Below are 17,864 nucleotides of genomic sequence, written 5' to 3'. Positions count from 1 at the left end.
ACCCAAAGAAATCAAATTGTGACTACAACTCAGAACATACCTCACATGACGAAGCTTCTTGAAAACACCATTGTGAAGCTTAAGATGAATGCTACCAACGCCTTCAATCTTCACTTTCTCGTTATTACCGACAACAATATTTCCATAATTTCCATCTTCTTTCAATTTAACAAAACATTTTTTTCATTACAAACATGCATACATGTAGCAGAATATAAAACCCAACCTTTTTCAGCCTTTGAAGTTTGAGATTCATCTTGACATGTTACTAGAAATTCACCTTCATTGTCAAGGACCCAAGCATCATCCTTCAAATCCTTCATTTGTTGAGCCTTCTTGAAAGCAATCATATCCTCCCTTAATTTCTTGCAATGTGGTTGGATATATCCCTTCTCTCCACAATAATAACACTCCTTATTACTGTAATCTCTGACTTTTGATTTATCACCACTCTCTTGAGTCATCCCTCGATTAGAACCTTCTGCAACTAGTAGATCTCCTCTAAGTGATGAGTTATCTGATCTCATAAACCTTTCATTCTCACGTAATAAGGCAATCACATCATCTAATTTTTAAGTAGATTTGCCTACCAACAAAGTTTGAACTAAAGGTCTATAATATTTAGACAAATATGACAACAATATCAATGCTTTTTCTTTGTCATTTAACTCTCAGAAATAGCCAACAATTGATATACTAGCCTATTAAGTTCATTTAAATGATCATGGAGACTCTTACCTTCATCCGTCTTCAGAGAATACAGATCCATCTTCAAACACAATCTATTAGTCAACGATTTCGACGCATAAATACCCTCAAATTTTTCCCACAAGCCCTTTGGTGTAGACTCAGTCAGCATGTTGTACTTTATCTCTGGAGCTAAAGCCAATCTGATTGTACTGACAGCTCTCTTTTGAATTCTATTCCATTCTCTATCAGACATCTTCTCTGGCTTACTCTCTACCTTGTTGTATCAAAAGGTCTTGTATCGTACTTTGCCATAACATAAAATTAATTTTACCATTAAAAAAAGGAACCTCAAAACTAGACATACCTCCAAAAAAAAGTCGTCAATCTACTCTTAAATCCAACCTCCTTTAGAGGTTGCCTTCTCCCAAATCACGAAACCGTGGGCTTTGATACCACTTGTTGAACAAGAATTCCCACAACTCAAATGCAAAATTAAAGCAAACCAAATACACGAATTTTAAAGTGGTTCGGCCCATTCAATTTAGCCTACGTCCACTGTTCACTCAAACAATCCACTAAGCAAAAGCTTACAACTGTGCAATTTTTAGAAGAGAAAAATTGCAAACTCCTTACACCATCCCAAAAAGCCCAATTACATCCTTAATAATAGCCCACAATGACTATTATTTTGGTGTCTATTTTACATTTTTTGAGATACTTTAAAAGTCCAATCTACTAGTCTATTTAAAGGGGAAAGTCCCATTGCAACTCCCTTTCTCCAACAATATAGGATTCGAGGTACAATCCCAACAGTGATTTCGTTAGTTGCAATATAATCTTCAAATCCTTTCTCCTTATTGTTCAAACTTAATAATTTACTTAACAATAGAAAACTTCTTTTCATCTTTTTCAGGTTATTTTACAGTAGGCTTTATATCTAGAACTTGATGTATTATAGCATTTACATTTTCTTAAACATTAGGCCTAGGAACTATGGATGGAGGATAAAATGCTTTAAATTTTTGGATAAACCTTTGTGGAATTCATGTGTAAAAACTGAAATACCAAGATGCATATAATTAGGGTTAATTTTTGTTTAGGACAATGCAATAGAGTGATCAACCATGGACTTTGTTATCTTGATGCCATCTATAATTCCTGCACCAAAGAAACCGAGACAATTTAACTACCGAGACATTTCAAGTTTGCAATTGAGAAAATGAACATGAAAATATTTTTTATTTATCTTTTAGTTGGAATTTCTTGACGTGGCATACTTAACTTCAACTAAAACAGCAAAAAGGGCTTAACTGTTATAGAATTAGAAGTTTAGGGTTAAAATAATGACCAAAATATTAATGGGTTTTTGTTATTTTTATTTTGTATTATATGTGTTTTAAATATGATATGGATTGATTTTTTACAATATTGGTTTGGTTGTATGAGATTATCCCTGTCTTTGGTAAGGCCGGGGGGCGGAAGGAGGCGTCGATCCCATTTCCTATGATGTTGCGGTGACAAACCGAGAAGAACAACCATTGGGACTATAATAAAATAGAAGTGGAAATTCAAGAGGCTCAGGTAAGATTGAAGGATTTGTATTTTGAATATGTATTTGTATTTAAATATCGTTTAAGAGATTTGCCAAATCGTTTAAGCGATACTTTAGTGGAATGTTGGTATGGGCTCTGTTGATTAAAAGATTAAATGATTTTGTAAATTTTTTTTCTTATTACAAGGAGTGGTTCATCCGTTCGTCACTCCTACTAGAGGTGAATTCTAGATGGATTACGTTATGTCCTTCGTACCACTAGACAATGTTTAGGATGAGAGTATAGAACACCTGACTCAGGACCTAGAAGGAGTGACACATTTGACTACAATTGAAGGGCCGCATGTGGAGCATGTTTTTGAGGCTGAAGGTGTAGCACCTGAGACAGATGAGTTTGCTGGATGAAGATATAGATGGTCAGACCCGTATGCCTCCTTCCAATTTGAAAACCCGTACACCAACTACCGATTTGCCAAGGCACACGTAGTTTGAAGTGGTGGACCTTAGAAACAACCTTTATAAGTTTGACATTTTGAATACTATTTGTGAAAAAGTTGAAAAAATGGAAGAGAGGATGCAGAGAGTTGAGAAGAAACTTGATCTAGTTATGGGAATGGTTGAAGAACCGAAGAAAAGAGAGAGTCGGAAAAGCAAGCATGTCAAATATCCGTTCACCAAAATAAGGTATAATAAGAGAAGGAAAACTAGGAAAGATAAAGAGGGAGTTGGAGAGGATGATAAAGAGAAAGTTGATGGAAGTGAGGAAGTTGGTGGAAGTGGTGAAAAAATAAAGGGGTTAAAGGTCGATTTATTCAAGCCAATAGAGTAGAAAAAGAAAAAATCATTTTATGCATATTACAATAGGGAAATAATTCACATATGGATCAAGTGCAAGATCAGAGATTATCCTCGAAAATGGTTTGATGACATGCTAAGAATGGGTTGCCGGGTTCACGACTCGATGACTTATTTTTCCCATAACGTATCCTGTTATCGCTTAAGCAATCTATTTTTTCTAAACATATCGCTTGTAGAGAACAAGATTGATTGATTGATGCAGCACATTGATGATGTGTTGACACTTATAATGACGAGACAAACTATTTATGCTGATATCTATGATTAGTAATGTGCCATAACTGATGTGTCTTTCGACCAGAGCCTAGAAGCCAATATCATGCCTTAATGAAACAGGCAAATGATGAAGTAGCAAAAAGAGGAGTGAAACGGAAAAGAATGCCGCAGAGGATTTTAAAGGTGTCATTGCAGATTATCTGTTTGATGACAAGATTTTTCAGTATGTCAGGGGGGAGGGGCCCAATATGGCAATAGTTGGGCAAAGGTGAAAGGGGTATATTGTATCCTGAATGTGAAGCAAATGCATTGGATAATGTTGTTTAGCTATTGGGCGAGGGCTTGGTGCAGATTCTCCCTACAACGACTCCAATTGCAATCAAGAAACTGTAAAAAACAATCCATATTAGATTTAAAACACATATAATACAAAAAAATAAGAACAAAAACATATTAATAGTTTGGTTATTAATTTTAACCTAAACTTCTAATTCTATAACATTTAAGCCCTTTTTGCTGTTTTAGTTGAAACAAAAATGCTACAAACACCGGGATTTTTGCACCAAAATGTTGTACCGGCCTACGTGTCCCTCGATTCACACCAGCAAACTAGACACGTTTCACGTTATTTTTATTATTTTCTAGTGAACAACCGTTCATCAAATATGGACGATTGTTCACTTACATGGACTCCCGTTCATGTTATATGGATGGGGTCCATTTACTACAGACAGACGTCCTTATTTAAAGGATGCCCATCCATCAGTAAAATGGAATAAAAAATTCTTATAAAAATTAGAGACGGGCGTTCATAGGTTATGGACGGCTGTCCCTAAATATTGGACGGGCGTTCATGTTTTAATAGACGCCCGTCCATTAACAATTCTTTTTAAAACATTAAAAAAATTTAGGGACGACCGTTCATCAATTATGGACGGTCGTCCCTTCATTTTGGACGGGCACTCGCAAATAAGGGACTCCTGTTCATTATGTTTGGACGATTCCCTTATCTAGTTTAAAAAACAAAATAAAAAATTTGTACGCCCATCCATAAATTGTGGACGGGCATCTCTTAAGTTTGGACAAACGTCCGTAAGGAATGGACGCCCGTCCCTTTTTGTGTGTTTAAAAAACAAAGTAAAAAATTTGGACGGCCGTCCATTAAGTGTGGACGGGTCATCCGTAAGTAATGAGTAGGAATAGCAAAAGAAGGAGAAGCGATAAATTTATGCTCGGAACGAATAGAGATGACAGAGGGGATGACAGTTCAGAGGAGAGTGTAAATGATGATGAAGAAGACGATGATGACGATGGAGGTGGAGGTGGAGGTGGAAATTCTTCTATGAGGATGCTCCCACCTAATCCATCAACATCATCATCGTCGATGTTGAATCATCATCACCACCATCATCATCACAATCATAATAGTAATAGCCACAGTAATAATAATCATAATCATAATAACAATAATCACAACAGTCGGAAAAGTTTTCCACCGCCGGCGAAAGTTTTTAGAACCGCGCCGACGGCTACGACAGCCTCGACCACCCCGTCTACTTGGAAAGCCGCCGATGAGATGATTGGTGTGTCGGTGCCTAGAAAAGCTCGGTCAGGTAGAGAGGTGGAAGAGATTATTCTTCTAGATTTGGTTGCTGATTTTTACATTTCATTTTTGTTTCTGGTTGGTCGGATTTGTGATTGTAAATTTTATTTATTTTGTTCTCTGTCTCCGCAGCCTCTACTAAAAGGTCCCATGAATGTTGGACTTCAAGTGGTGATGTTGTTGGTGGTGAAGAACAAATACATAGACAAGCTTCATCTGCACCTATGAGAACGAGTGTTATGACTGTGCTGGCTACCCCTGCACCGGCTTCGCCTTCTTCCTCCAATTTTTCAATTTGGAAGAAGATGGTCAATTATTTCACATATGCCTTCCTTTTGCTCTTGTTCATGAAGAAAATGATTTACAATGAATATGGCTAAAGTTTTTCTTTAGTTTTGTAAAACCAAGCCAGTCCAAAAGTAAATTGTGGACGGCCGTCCCTAAATTTTTTTTTTTTTTAATTTTCATATTTTGGTTAAGGACGGACGTCCCTTATTTGCGGGCGCCCATCCAAAATGAATGGACGGTCATCAATAACGGATGAACGGCCGTCCCTAAATGATTCTTAATTTTTTTAAAAGAATCGTTAATGGACAAGCGTCCATTAAAATATGAACGGCCGTCCAATATTTAGGGACAACCGTCCATAACCTATGAACGATCGTCCCTAATTTTTATAAAAAAAATTTATTCCATTTTACTTATGGACGGACATCCTTTAAATGGGAACGTCCGTCTGTAGTAAATGGACCCCCGTCCATGTAATATGGAAGAGAGTCCATGTAAATGAACGATTGTCCATATTTGATGATACCCTAACACTAAGACAACAAACTTGGGCTTCAACAAGAACGTGCCTTTTCAATGATGCTTGGGCCACCTTCCACATGAGGGAACCAAAGCCCAACGTGAACTTTACACAAAGTATATTGGAGTCGACTGGTAACTGCGATAGTCTCCACATTTCTTTTTCAAAATTAAATTCATTGGAGGCGTCAAAATTGACCAAAAGAAAAGTCTCTAACGCTTCAGTGATGGAAAATTGGAAACCATACAACTTGTAACCCTTAACAAAGGAAAAGTATCAGAAGAATGGCATGGTGGGTTTTGTGCAGTAACTAGATTCCAAAATGATAAATGAATGTAACAGGGGGATAACATGATCTTCAAATTCACTTGTTAGAAACGAAGATGCAGTCAATTTTATGATAATGACCTGATAATGTTTTTTAGTAATGATTGAAGGTAATCACAAATACTGAAATACCCCACATTCACGGGTCAGCATGAAAGACTTGGAAAATTCTGAACGCTAAGGATTACTTAAACACAAGTTGGTAATCAAATCTTTTGACTATGACTTTGATCTCAATGGGCAATCCTATGTGAAAAACCCTCTGCGCCTTAAGCAATATATCTAACCGCTTATATGTCGCTTAAGCGATCATGGGCAATACGTTTTTTTTTTTTTTTTTTTTTTTTTTTTCCAGATTTTCTCCTGAATCTTGACAAACTAAAATCACCAACATATATTGATTCCATACTTTCTCATAAATTTGACAACCTAATTGCATTAACACATCAAGACCATGTAACAAGAATACTAAATATAAAGGATGATTTATTTAAGGTAACAATAAAATTTAAAACATAAAAAAATTGAAAACAACAACTCTTCAACGGTTGGCCTTGGAAACTCTCTCGATTTCATCCTTCATCGAACCTAATTTTCTGGATATGCATGTGATTGATTCTGGCAATTGCTTCTCTTGTGGCCAAGTTGCTTGCAAATTGAGCACTTATTCATCCTCCGAGGAACCTCAAAGGCTATGGAATATGCTTAACTCTTTTTCTCCATTTTTTTGTCTTCTTGAATGGCGGATGGATGATAATGTTAGCCAACTCTGGCAGCACTTCCCACTGCTCTTATGGAGGAACCGAATATATTGTTTCTGAATAAGCCAGCATGTAGTGTTTGCCATATAGAGAGGGGAGCAAAGTTCCATGTAAATTCTTGAACCAAAATCCGGCTTTCGTTTGTGTTTCAATGCTGGTGCATGAGGACAAGGTAAACGTTAAATGTCAGGCACTTTACAACATCAAGTTTTACTAACAAGGTTAACTAGGGCATCCAGACCATGGCCGTGCATGGTGAACTCTTGAGCATTAAGAGGATAGGCAAACAGTGTATTTAACAGTTCTATATGTTCTCGCAATAATTTTTCAGCTGACAGAACAAGGGTTGTAGTAAAATTATCTGACTCCGTACAACGCTCATGGAACCACTGTGACAATGTCCTCTGGATTGCATCAAAAAGGGCAACTATTAGAAACTCTCTTTCTATTAACAACTTCGAATTTATGGACTTGACTGTGTTCGCGGTCATGAAATCAAGCCTTCTTCCAAGAAAGTAAGCTCTACTCCATCGCTCGAAACCAACATCATGCTCAAGATACTTAGCAATTCTATCATCCTTGATTCGGATTTGTCGGAAGTGCTCCTCGAACTCATCAACTTGATAAGCTTTTGCTGCCGTGTAGTATGTTTGAAGGAGGCCAGTACACTTAAACTTTTGTTTTATATTCTCACGAAGGTGCCTCATACATAATCTGTGATGTGCTTGAGGGTAAATAGTGGTAATCCCCTTCTTTATAGAGTTGTGCCTATAAGATATTATGCATAACTCATCATTGTCAGACATTATCGTACGTAATTGCTGAAAAAATCAAGTCCACGACTTGTCATTCTCAGAGTCAACCACACACCATGCAACGGGATATGTGTGATTCTCGTTGTCCCATGCAGTGGTCACCAACAATGTACCTCCATACTTTCCAGTAAAAAAGAAATTATCAACAGCCAACACCTTTCTCATGTTTACAAAACCCCTTATAGCAGAACCATAAGCAACAAAAAAAATAAAATAAAATAAAATAAAATAAAATTTAAACATCATATTCTTGTCCCACTTCAAAGCCGTCTTGCTACCTTGGTTTGTCAATTCAAGCATATAATGGTATGCTTCTAATATTGCGTACCCATGCTTCGACGTGTCCCTCACAAAATCTTGTGCATGTTGTTTCCCTTTCCAGCATTTCCAGTAACTAATAGCACATCCCAACTCTATGCACACAAGTCTCTGAATGTCTTTAGGAGATGGACATTTCCCTTCAACGAACTGACTTTTGATAAATTGTCTAATAACATTAGCGATGGTTTGTCGATGCTCACCTAAAATATATCCCAAACCACATGTGTGCTCACGGGTATATGTGCTAGGAATAAATTTTTAGGACTCCGCCAACCTTCTACAATAAACCTATCACTTGCACTTTCGGTCACGACATGCAACCGTCACAACCGATGAATTAGACTTTTTGGTGATGAACTCAAAATTACCTCTCATGACAACAAGTTTTAGCTTTCTCACCACTTCCTCTTTATTGTCAAATAAATATCCTATGTAAAACTCTGATCTATCCGTAAAAATATGAGCTGATTCATTACTACCTGTAATTGCCCCCTCTAAAACTGCATAAAGGACCATAGTGTTCTCTTCCTCACAAACTACACCTTTTGCATAATCTGTATTTAAAGGAATCTTTACATCCGCAGGAACATGTACGGGGTCCTCCTCCTCAACATTTTCATTCTGCCGTACATGACCAACCTCTTCTACAGTGTCCTCCTCACCGCCCAAATCACCGCTTACTCTTGATTTTTCAACTAACAAATCAATGCCCTCATAGTTCAAATTAAAACCAGCCAAATCTTTGCCAACTTCTTCGTTATCCCCTTCCTTTGAACCAACTTCCAACGGTTTATCTACAAAAGAAACCCTTAAAATCGGCCTCGAACCATTATAGACCACATCAATCATATATAACTTCACACCTTCATCCGACTTTAATATAGTAGGAGGTACCTTATAATGTTCAGGAACTCTGCTTAAAACATACTTCACAACTATATCACTACGTGGGCAATTCAAATCACCTCTTCTAATTATTTCATCAATTAAACTCATCAAAACTAACCTCTGTGCTCACAACAATTGGTATAACTTCTTTACTCTTCCCAATCCACTTCCAACAACTTTCTTCCTCCACCCACTCACCAAAATATTCAACACCCAAAATAACTTGTCCCATGTCTAATAATAGTCAAGTACCTATAATGCAAGAAAAAAAAAATATATTATTAACTGATGTATTAAGGGTTGAAAGATTTAAAAAAGCATCTGCAGAGTCGCTTGAGCGATCTGGAATATTGTTTACTAGATCGCTTAAGAGATATAATGGATCGCTTAAGCGATCTTATGCCATTTACCTGATCGCTTAAGCGATCTGCTGCTATACACCAGACTTATAACAGATCGCTTAAGCGATCTTCTACCATATACCTGATCGCTTAAGCGATCTACGAACTGCTGCATTATACCAGAGAGACCAGATCGCTTAAGCGATCCATCATATCTATAACACATTTTCAGTCATCTCCACATACAATTGGTGCTACCACCCCCAGCTACCCACAATGCAAGAAAATATTCAACAAATTTCACTCATTTCAACTTCCATTACATCAAACACAACCCAACAACCTAAACAACTAAATCAAAATCATAACCTAAACCCAATCCATCATTAAAACTTTGTAAATTGAAATATAAAATGGAAAGGGGAGATACACATACCTGGACGAAATGTCAGGAGGAGGAGGAGGAAGAGGATCTGTGGCGGAGGAAGAAGATAGTGTTAATGGCGGGAAGAAGAAGATGTATAGGATAGAGGAAGAAGAAGATGTACAGGAAAAAGAAGATGTAGACGAAGAAGAAGAAGAAGATGTAGACGAAGCTTACAAGGAACAACAACCATGGGAGGAATGCGTTAATGTGGTGGGAGGAAGAAGAAGAAGGTGTTTGGGTTTGTTTGCAAGAATTTCAGCTCTTTGGGGACATATTATAATTTTTAAAAGATTACACAATACTTCATTAATCCTAATTAACCCCTAATCATGTTTAATTAACCTTAATAAAAAACAAGGCTATTTAGTTAACACTTACAAACTATATAGCCTTTTAATTAAATTTTAACTTCAAATGGCCTTTTAATAAAATGCTCCAGAAACTACGATAGTCTCCTTTTCTTTTTGAAAAGAGTAACATTACACCTCTAATCTCTTCACACAAATATTTTCTCACAATCCTGATAAGACAGTTTACAATTGGTCAGTTGTAATTTATCAGATATGACCCATTGTGAATTGATCAATTACGAGTTACCATGTCAGGGTTGCGAGAGAAAGTTTGTGAGAAATGATTCTAAATGTACTACTTTTGTTTTCAAAATTAATTCATTGGAGGCGTCAAAATTGAACAAAAGAAAAGTCTCTAAAGCTTCAGTAATGGAAACCATACAACTTTGTGACACTTAACAAAGAAAAAGTATCAGAAGAATGGCATGGTCGGTTTTGTGTAGTAACTAGATTCCAAAACATGATTCTTCAAAGTTACTTTTTGGTAATAAAAAGAAACGAAGTTACAGTCAATTTTACGATAATGACCTGATAAAGTTTCTTAGTAATGATTGAAGGTGGTCGGAAATACCCTTGATTCACGGGTCAACACGAAAAACTATTAATCAATTTCCCCGAAGCTTAGGCATGGCTGCATAATCTGTTTCATTTCTTAGTTATTGACTATGGAAAAATCAAACCAGATCACATCATTTTGTTGGTGTTACTAAATCTATGAGAAGCAGACTAGAAACCACAGTTTTGTTCATTTTCTTTCAAAATTAAAATTCGAAGGTGTCAAGATTGACCAAAAGGGAAGCCTATCACATACTTACATGAAGCCATGAAGTCACAGCTGCAAGAAACTTTGATCTGGAAGACAACTGTTAATTAAGGCCGCTTTGTATTGTGGATGATGTCAATGGGTAACATCAAGAATATGTTAAGCAGGAAAGTTTCTTTAATTATTTTCTCGCTGATATTCTCCTTCTTTGCCATGCAGTTCACCATTAAGGTGGATGCAGTCACTGATAGCATTTCACAAGGAGAAGTAATTACTCGCTCAGAAACTATAGTATCTTCAGGTAACATCTTTGAGTTGGGATTTTTCTCATTGGGGAATTCAACAAATTATTATGTGGGAATATGGTACAAGAAAATTTCTCAAAAAACTGTAGTATGGGTTGCCAACAGAGATCTTCCATTAACTGGTGGCTCACCAGAACTTACCATTAACAATGAGGGAAATATTGTAATCGAGGATGGAAAAATTACTTACAGGGTGACTGAAAATTCACTAAGCAAGAATACAAGTGCCATTCTGTTAGATTCAGGGAATTTTGTTTTAAGAAATGGGAACTTTGGTATAGTGTGGCAGAGTTTTGACAACCCTTCAGATACTCTTCTTCCGGGAATGAAATTCGGTTATAGCACAAAGTCTGGAAAAGTGTGGTCATTAAAATCATGGAAAGATGCACAAGATCCTAACCTCGGAGATGCTGAACTGAAAATGGATCCCAAACAATCAAATGAAGTGTTCCTTACTAGGGGCTCTGGATTTCTTTGGAGGAGTGGAGTTTGGAATGGGGATCATTTCAGTCAAATGCCTGAAATGACATTAAACTATATCTTCAATTATAGTTTTCATAGTGATGAAAATGAGACATACTTCACTTATTCTATGAAAGATTCTACTAGTACTATTAGTCGATTTCAAATAGATGTTTCAGGAGGGATAAGACAACTTTCATGGGAGCAGAAAAGTCAGGCGTGGTTTATTTTCTGGTCTCAACCAAGAGATTGTAGTATTTATGCGTATTGTGGCCCGTTCGGCATCTGCAGAAATGATAATGAATCGTTATGCCAGTGCCTGCGTGGTTTTAGAGCCTCAAACAATAGGGAAGTGCTAGATACTTCTTCTGGGTGTGTGAGAAGAACACCATTGTATTGTGAGGATAGCACTTCTCTTAAGCGCGATAAAGACAGATTCTTGAGGATGGATGCTGTAAAGTTTCCTTTAGGACCTAAAGAATTGAAAGCTTCAGCTGTAAAGCAATATGAATCCGCTTGCTTTAATGAATGTTCTTGTACTGCATATGCTCACAATAGCAGTGGTGTGTGTCTTCTATGGGATGGAGAGCTATTGAATCTAGAACAACTTTCAAAAAGAGATCCTGATGGACGAACAATATATATCAAACTTGCTGCTTCAGAGCTTCAAAAATCCGGAGGTAACTTTATTTGTAATCTTCCGTACTTTCTTCATTAAGGAATTCTTTTGACCGAATATATATTTTCGGATCTATAGGAAATTAACTTGGTTTCTTTAGTCCAAGAATTCTACTTACAGATATTTTGGGATATGGTTTGGCGATGTCGAAGAGCAGACTGCTGTTGGGTGGCAAATAGGAAGATCCCGTGAAGTACTTCTCAGGAATTTTCAGGATTGGAAATGGAAACTTGGTGGTTCTTGATGGTAATTCGAACTACATGGTCATCAAATGCTACATTTACAACGAACACACACTTCAGTTTTTGAGCTCCTGAAGACTGGAAATCTAGTACTGAGAAATGGAAGTGAAAGTGATGTGTGATAAATTTTGTGGCAAAGCTTTGATCATCCACTGACAATTTCCTAGCTGATATAAATTTGGATTGAATTTGATGACGGGTGAGAACCAGCTCCTTACAGATTGGAGGAGTGACAATATCCAGCTCCTGGAAAGTTCTCACTAGGTTTTGATCCCAGTGGAATTGCGCAGATTATAATATGGAACCGTTCCACTACGTATTGGAAGTGGGATTTGGAATGGGCAGACATTTTCAGGTGTACCGAAATGACATCTTTTCATCTTTATAACTTCAACATTATTAAGATAATGATACACGGAAGTTATACAGTACATATTCTAGCGTAAATGTGTCTGCCCCTTCAAGCTTTGTGTTGAGTTCCTCTGGGAAGCTGGAGAGATCAACTGGAGAAATGAGACGAACTCATGGGACATTGTTTGGTCACAACCGAATAATGAATGCCAATTGTATGGGAAATGTGGTCCAAATGGGAGCTGTAATTGGAAAAAGAGTCCTGATATTTGCAGCTGCTTAAAAGGGTTTGAGCCTAATTCTGCTGAGAATGGAAACTAGGAATTGGAGTGGTGGGTGTGGTGAGGAAAGAGCATTGGAGTGCGAGGACGGAAGCACTACAGATGATTTTTAACTTATCTAACGTGAAGTTGCCGGATAAATCTATATTGGAGGTTGCTCAGGAAACAAATGAATGTGAAGACATGTGCAGAAAGAACTGCAGTTGTATTGCTTTTGCATATGAGAGGATTGGGTTGCTTGACATGGCGGGACAGTTTGCAGTATCCAGATATTTGACAGGGCGACGGACTTGTATTGCGTCTTTCCAAGTCCGATTTGAAGGTATGCTTTTATCTTTGTTACAAATTCTGTATTTCTTCCTTCATATAATAGATCATGACAAGATCGACAAGAACATTCTACGTACTTGCATGATTATTTTGAGTGAAAATAATTTAGATGACAAAGTATATATGATTTTTTGGTGAAGGTAGTAAGCAAAGGAAGTTGATTTTCATCATATCGGTGGTTGCATCAGTAGTCTTTGACTCTGCTCTTTGTCATCTTCACATGCATGATGAGAAATGCAGAAAGAGGTATTCTTAATTATAAAAGTGATTTCTGAAGTCATACTTTTACTTTATGTGGCATATGGGGTTCATATTAATTGAATTTTTGTATTATTACTAAAAAGGCCACAAACATGGGGACTTGCAGTTGCCGCAGTGGGAAACTCCCATGAATTCAAACAGGCATTTGTTTAGACAAGTTTGATTGCTCTTGTCGTCCAAAAAATCAAGGAAAAGGACCAGACTTACCAATATTTGCCTTGGTGTTGTGAGAACTCCACGGATGATTTCTCATTCGCAAATAAGCTTGGAGAAGAGGGTTTGGTCCTGTTTACAAGGTAATAATTTCTTGATTTGGCTAATCCTGTTTACATTAAACAGTTTCAGAAATAAACTTCTTTTGATACAGAGAATTTATGTTACAGGAAAGTTGCCAAGTGGACAGGAGATTGCTGTGAAAAGACTCTCTAAGGTTCGGACAAGGGCTGCAAAGTTCGAAACGAAGTCATTCTTATTGCAAAACTACAGCATAGAAATCTTGTCAGACTTTTGGTTGCTGCATTCAAGGAGATGAGAACACTTCTGTTTACGAGTACCATGCCGCACAAAGCCGGGATTCATTTCTTTTGGTTAGCTTAGCACCATCTTGTCTCTTCATGTGAATTTAATTTATTTTTTCCTGAACATCTTTTTTCAATCAAATTCTAGTTATTAAATTTTAATTTCCTGCAGATTCTACAAAGGAGAAAAATTATATTGGAAAAACCGGTTTGACATCATTGAAGGAACTCGTGGACTTCTTTATCTTCATCGATTCTCGATTAAGAATTTACATCGCGACCTAAAAGCTAGCAAATTTTACTAGATGCAGAGATGAATCCGAAAATCTCAGACTTCGCATGGCAAGATATTCGAGGAAAAAAACCAGGAAATACTAGGAGAGTGGTTGGCACCTAGTAAGTATAGATAGTTAATCAGTTTTGTTTCGTTTCTGAAAACAAGTGTACGACAAATGCATTGATGTCTCTTGATTATCATTTTGAAATGCAGCGGCTATATGTCCCCAGAGTATGCCATGGAAGGTTTCTTTTTCAGTTAATCAGACGTCTTCAGCTTCGGTTTTTTGCTTGAGATTGTGGGTGCAAAAGAAATGCTGGATTCTGCCTCCTGGACCAGAATTAAACCTTCTGGGACATGTAATTTCGAAAACTAAAAATTCATTTTGTCCCTTCAGGTTCTAAACTTCACCTTTAATGAATCATAACATGCATGTTTTCAAAAACATATAGGCTTGGGAACTATGAGGAAGACAGAATGCTTTAATTGCTGGATAAACCTTTACAGAGTTCACATGTGGAAACCGAAGTTCATAATGCATACAAGTGGGTTTTGCTTTGTGTTCAGGATAATGCAGCAGACCGACCCACACATGGACTCTGTTGTGTTCATGTTGGCAATGAATCAGCCGTAATTCCGGCACCACAGAAACCGACATTTTCATAACAAGAACTCCAAAGAATCAGATTGTCTGTGGAAGTAGCTCTGGACATTGTTCTGCAAATGGGGTAACAATGTCCGTGGTCATGGGACGATAATCACCTTTTTAATTTGTGTTATTACTAGTCTTCACTCCTTTCTTGATAGGCATCGGCAAATGTTCTTGCCTTTAGGCTTCAGCAAGTCCCTCTGATCAGTACACAACTATTGTGGAATTTTAACGAAGAATTCGACACATCATGTTACAAATAATTGGGTCCACAGATTTGATAATTACATTAAGGATATATGTCAAAGTATTATTTGATACATGTTCAGGCTGTTGATGTTCAATCTGCAAGTTGCATTTATGGACCTTATTGTGCTGTTTGTTCTTCAAAAATACAGTCAACTGGATATTAAATTCTGCAACGATCTTGTAACAGTGAGACTTCCTTTTCTTGCCATGAGAACAAGGAAAAAAAGAAAAATGTTTTTCATTTAATTGTGGTGGCCATTACTTTACTGCTAAGTTATTTTTGTGTTTGTAGATTGATAAAGTGGGCGTGGCAACACCGCCACAACTTGGCGATGTGGACAAATTTAACTTCAATACCCTTCTTTACGCTTAGCGTGCAATATTGGGTCCAAACCTATCTTGCTTTAAATAAACGTGGTTTTTATATCATGATAAAGTGGTTGGATAGAAATCACTCCCAAAAGCTAAGTCCAACTACTATATACATCAAATAACCTACCAATTTGACGATATAAGACAAATTCAACTTCAAATTTTCTGAGGTTTGGTGGGTTTAGTTTCACTTTTGCGGAAGGTTTCAAGGTTCAAAAAACAAAAAATAAATTAGCCACTCATTTACTTTCTAGATCTTTACTGACTTGTCCAAATTCAGTCTATAATCTTTTGGATAGCTAATTGACAAACTTTTCCATTTCCCACATATTATTTAATATTTACATCGATCAAAGAAAAAGCTTTCAAGTTATAATATTGGTTTTTGTCAGCATCCATCAGAGAGCCTTCACTAGTTAGCATTTTGTGTCATTGTAAGAAGATATTAAATATTTCATATTATGATGTATTTATGACTAATCAGCCAATAACAATCCCTTTATTCATTAATGTCTCCACAAAATCGACTGATTGGATAAATTAATCATTTGACCCAGTTGAGTTTCGACTTCTGTGAAGGGAATTATATGATTATTGCAGTTGCGAGAAGAGAGCTGAAGTGAAAAGATTTAGGATTTCTGGGATTAGAGAGTAAAATAATTTACATATCTAGGTTAGAAAAATCAAACATGTGCCCCACAAGCTATTATTAATTTCCTCTAAGCTTAGGCATGGCTGCACAATCTGTTTATTTCTAAGTTATGACTATGGAAAAATCAAACCAGATCACATCATTTTGTTGGTGTTACTAAATCTATGAGAAGCAGACTAGAAACCACAGTTTGTTCATTTTCTTTCAATTAAAATTCGAAGGTGTCAAGATTGACCAAAAGGAAGCCTATCATACTTACTGAAGCCATGAAGTCACAGCTGCAGAAACTTTGATCTGGAAGACCAACTGTTAATTAAGGCCGCTTTGTATTGTGATGATGTCAATGGGTCATCAAGAATAGTTAAGTAGAAAGTTTCTTTAATTATTTTCTCGCTGATATTCTCCTTCTTTGCCATGCAGTTCACCATTAAGGTGATGCAGTCACTGATAGCATTTCACAGGAGAAGTAATTCCTCGCTCAGAAACTATAGTATCTTCAGGTAACCCTTTGAGTTGGGTTTTTCTCATTGGGATTCAACAAATTATATGTGGGATATGGTACAAGAAATTTCTCAAAACTGTAGTATGGTTGCCAACAGAGATCTTCCATTAACTGGTGGCTCACCAGCACTTACCATTAACAATGAGGGAAATATTGTAATCGAGGATGGAAAAATTACTTACAGGGTGACTGAAATTCACTAAGCCAGAATACAAGTGCATTCTGTTAGATTCAGGGATTTTTGTTTTAAGAAATGGGAACTTTGGATAGTGTGGCAGAGTTTTGACAACCCTTCAGATACTCTCTTCCGGGAATGAAATTCGGTTAAGCACAAAGTCTGGAAAAGTGTGGTCATTAAATCATGAAAGATGCACAAGTCCTAACGTCGGAGATGCTGACTGAAAATGGATCCCAACAATCAAATGAAGTGTTCCTTACTAGGGTTCTGGATTTCTTTGGAGGAGTGGAGTTTAATGGGGATCATTTCAGTCAAATGCCTGAAATGACATTAAACTATATCTTCAATTATAGTTTTCATAGTGATGAAAATGAGACATACTTCACTTATTCTATGAAAGATTCTACTATTAGTCGATTTCAAATAGATGTTTCAGGAGGGATAAACACTTTCATGGGTGCAGAAAAGTCAGGCGTGGTTTATTTTCTGGTCTCAACCAAGAGATTGTAGTATTTATGCGTTTGTGGCCCGTTCGGCATCTGCAGAAATATAATGATCGTTATGCCAGTGCCTGCGTGGTTTTAGAGCCTCAAACAATAGGGAAGTGCTAGATACTTCTTCTGGGTGTGTGAGAAGAACACCATTGTATTGTGAGGATAGCACTTCTCTAAGCGCGATAAAGACAGATTCTTGAGGTGGATGCTGTAAAGTTTCCTTTAGGACCTAAGAATTGAAAGCTTCAGCTGTAAAGCAATGTGAATCCGCTTGCTTTATGAATGTTCTTGTACTGCATATGCTCACAATGCATGGTGGGGTGTCTTCTATGGGATGGAGAG

At 37.0% G+C, this 17,864-nt stretch overlaps 1 pseudogene; it reads left to right on the top strand.

The window, feature by feature from the left end:
• The first annotated feature begins 10,858 nt into the window (after positions 1-10,858).
• LOC116138479 lies at positions 10,859-17,053 on the top strand (annotated as a pseudogene).
• The last annotated feature ends 811 nt before the right edge of the window (positions 17,054-17,864 follow it).

This window comes from Pistacia vera, unplaced genomic scaffold (genome assembly GCF_008641045.1).
Source record: "Pistacia vera cultivar Batoury unplaced genomic scaffold, PisVer_v2 Contig341, whole genome shotgun sequence".
Taxonomy (NCBI): Eukaryota; Viridiplantae; Streptophyta; class Magnoliopsida; order Sapindales; family Anacardiaceae; genus Pistacia; species Pistacia vera.
This window is presented reverse-complemented; position numbering and strand designations above follow the sequence as displayed.